Genomic DNA, 3,733 nt, shown 5'->3' on the forward strand with positions numbered 1-3,733 from the left:
GTTGCCTATAAAATGAAGTATACAATGGCCACATCATCCAGCAATTGTATTCTTAGACAATCAATGTGAGTAAAATAAAAATCCTGGTAGTGCAGTAGGGTAAGATCCGGGCTGCTAACTGAAAAGACTGGGAGTTCAACCCCACTAACCACTGCACACAGACAAGAAAGCTGAACCAGTCTACTTCCATAAAGATTACAGCTTGGGAAAATCTAGGGAGCAGTTTCACTCGGCCCTACTGGGTCACTAAGAGCAGGAATCGAATACCCAAAGACTGAACATTAACTTTTGTAGCAGCTTTCTGATAAGTGAAAACTGGAATTAACCACACATGCTTCAACATGTGAAGAGTTAAAGCACAGGAAATTATTATCAGGAGAGAGCAAACCCACTGCTGTTGAGTTTATTCCAACTCATAGCTGTCCCAGAGGACAGAAGAGAGCTGCTTTTTAGGGTTTTGGAGACTGTAAATCTTTAAAGAAGCAGACTGCCTCATCTTTCTCCTAAGGAGTGACTGGTAAATAGAAACTACCAATCTTCCACATAGCAGTCCAATGCTTAACTCACTGCACCACCAGTGCCCCTTATGTGGAAGAGTACTCAGTGATAAAAAGGAATGTGATAAGACTTTCCACAGGTAGAGAGTAAGCAAACACTCTACAAAAATATTCCTTCATTTTTTTAACAATACCACTACCAGCATGTGTTCTTAGTGAAGAATTTTATTATAAGTAAAAAGATGAGGTAACTACATTGAATAATCTCAAACATGCTCATCTTTACCACAGGAGTCAAATATCTCTTAAAAAGTCTTTGTGAGCTCTAAAAAAATCTGTTTGTGCTATTTGAAAACAAAGGTTTCTGGTTTTGCCTATTGAGGGGAAAAAGTAATGACATGATATATGCTATACACAACTGCATTAAAATTTTAGGGAATTTTACTGATTGAGAAAAGCCAATCCAAAGAGATTACACATTAAATAGTTTCATTTCTATAACAACACGGAAGTGACAAATTATAGATTTAGAAAACAGATTATTGGTTGCCAAAAGTTATGGAGAGGGAAGACTGTTGGAGGAAATTTCAGCTGAAGGTAGTTGGCTGTGATTATAAAAGCAACAGGATGGCAGTGGTGACGGAACTGTGCTGTCTCGACTATGGTGGCAGACACCTAAGCCTATGCACAGAATAAAACATTCACACCTATGCACCCACATAAGTGCATTAATACAAGAGAAAATGGTGATATCGCGGTTGGATCTCTGGATTGGATCACATCAATATTTCAGTTATAATTTATTAGAGTCACCATTGGGATACACTAGTTAATGGGTACCTAAGATCACTGTATAATTTATTAAAACTGCTAGTGCAACTAAAAATTTTCTCAAAAGTGAAATTCAAATCTATAATTAATTAATTTTTCATTTCAAATGTTACTACTGGATTACATGGAAGGTATTGATGAATCTAGATTAAATATTACAATTGATAATATAGGGTCACCATGAATCAGACTCAATGGCAGTGAGTTTTGATATTGGTAATATGTATCATTTTGAACTTACCAAAATTGGGAAAGATGCAGAGAGAAGTTGCATTATCTTGGTCATTTATATTTACAATGAAAGTGGGTAATTCATATTCACAGTACTCTCTTTCATGATGGTATCTGCTCGATCCAGCATTTCTAAAGATCGTTTTCAAGATTCTTTAAGAATACTTTTTGAGAGGACCTGATGCAAGGGGCTTAAGTGGAGAGCAAATGCCTTGAGAATGATTGGGGCAGGGAATGTATGGATGTGCTTTATACAATTGATGTATGTATATGTATGGATTGTGGTAAGAGTTGTATGAGTCCCTAATAAAATGTAAAAGAAGAAAAGAGAAAAAAATAATTAGGGCAAAGACTGTACAGATGTGCTTTATACAATTGATGTATGTATATATATGAACTGTGAAAAGAATTGTATGAGCCCCAATAAATTGTTAAAATTTAAAAAAAATAAGTAAAAAAAAAAGAATACTTTTTGTAGAGGCTACACATGGGCACTGGTTATTGCCTTGGTGTGCTCGAGTCCTTGAAGAGTAAGTGCTGACCTTATTCACTGGCTGTGCATCTCGTGGCACAGTCATTCATCAGGTTAGTGACATGCGTCAAGAAAAAAAATACTTTTCACTTGTGTATTTTTAGATCTGGAAAAACTATCTTTCAGAACTGAAGGCAAAAACCTTATCAAACAAAACAAAATCTTAATAAAGAGCAGAGATTTGCTTGCATGATACCTTACTGGTAAGAATGAGACATGGTTGAGTCACTCTGGAAAACACTTTGGACATTTCGTTCACACTAAAGATGCAACTGCCATACATTCCAGCAATCGAACTATGAGTAGTCATCCCAGAAGAATGAGAATTTGCACTTTACACACCTGTTTATGAGCAATGCTTATCAGTGGGGGTGTTGAATAAGCCCTGTTCAGCAGGAGAAAGATAAGGCTATCTGCTCATATAAAGATTCACAGCCTCAGAAACTCTATATAAGATTGTTATGATTTGAGATTGGTTCAATGGCAGTGGGTTTGGGTTGGTTTATAATAAAAAATTGGAAACAAACAGTACTCCCAATGATGTGTGACTGAAAAAAGTGAGGCATTCCTAGGCCATGGAATAGCACTCAGTAACAAAAAAGAACGAGTATTAATGGACTAAATGGCCTGCATGAGTCTTCAGGGAATTATGCTAGGTGTAAAAAAAATAGAACTAAATATACACACAATTAGGACTGGAAATATATCAATATGATTTGATAATTGTAGATTGTCCATAATCCTGGTTGTGCTATGTTCTACAGTTATAACAAAATGTTAAAATTTGGGCGAATGAGTCCATCTTACCTAAGGCACTATATAAGTTTAACGTTATCCCAATTCAAATACCAACAACCTTCTTCAAAGAACTGGAAAACCTGACCACCAATTTCATATGGAGAGGGAAGAAGCCCAGAATTAACCGAAAACTCCTCAAGAAGAAGGACAAAGTCAGAGAGCTCGCCTACCTGACTTTAATACCTACAATACAGCAACAGTGATCAAAACAACGTGGTACTGGAATAATGACAGATACTCATACCAATGAAAACAAAAACAGAAAACCCAGAAATAAAACCATCAGCTTATAGGCAACTGATCTTCAACAAAGGCCCCAAAAGCAACAGGTAGGAGGTGGATGCCATCTTTAACAAGTGGTACTGCTAACAAAGGCTATCGACCTGTAGAAAAATGAAACAAGACCCTTATCCCAGGCACAAGGTGGATCACAGATCTAGAAGCAAAGCCCCACATTATCAGTACCATCAATGAAGGAATCAGGACAAACCTAAGAACCTTGGCACAGGGAATACATAGGTTAACTGCAATAGGGAAGGGCATGCACAGATGAAGCTAAAATTGACAAATGGGACATACTAAGAATAAAACACTGTGTGCACTGAAAGACATCACCAAGAGAGTAACAAGAGAACCCAGAGACTAGAAGAGAATTTTTAGGAATGACACAACAGACAAAGGGTTTATTACTAAAATCTACAATAACGTCTTAGCCGGCAAAGAGAGGAAAACAGTTAACCCCCTGAGGAAGTGGGCAAAAGTACTGAACAGAAGTTTTACTAGGGAGGAGACCTGAATGGCCAATAAACGTATGAGAAAATTCCCCCGATCATTAGCCATCAGA

General features: G+C 37.1%; 1 non-coding gene across 1 annotated transcript; it reads left to right on the forward strand.

Moving 5' to 3' along the window:
• The first annotated feature begins 2,033 nt into the window (after nucleotides 1-2,033).
• Nucleotides 2,034-2,157, forward strand: LOC142435339 (small nucleolar RNA SNORA3/SNORA45 family). The gene has a single exon (XR_012781412.1). It is a non-coding gene; the product is annotated as a small nucleolar RNA SNORA3/SNORA45 family (small nucleolar RNA).
• The last annotated feature ends 1,576 nt before the right edge of the window (nucleotides 2,158-3,733 follow it).

The sequence above is a fragment of the Tenrec ecaudatus genome, chromosome X, assembly GCF_050624435.1.
Source record: "Tenrec ecaudatus isolate mTenEca1 chromosome X, mTenEca1.hap1, whole genome shotgun sequence".
Classification (NCBI taxonomy): domain Eukaryota; kingdom Metazoa; phylum Chordata; class Mammalia; order Afrosoricida; family Tenrecidae; genus Tenrec; species Tenrec ecaudatus.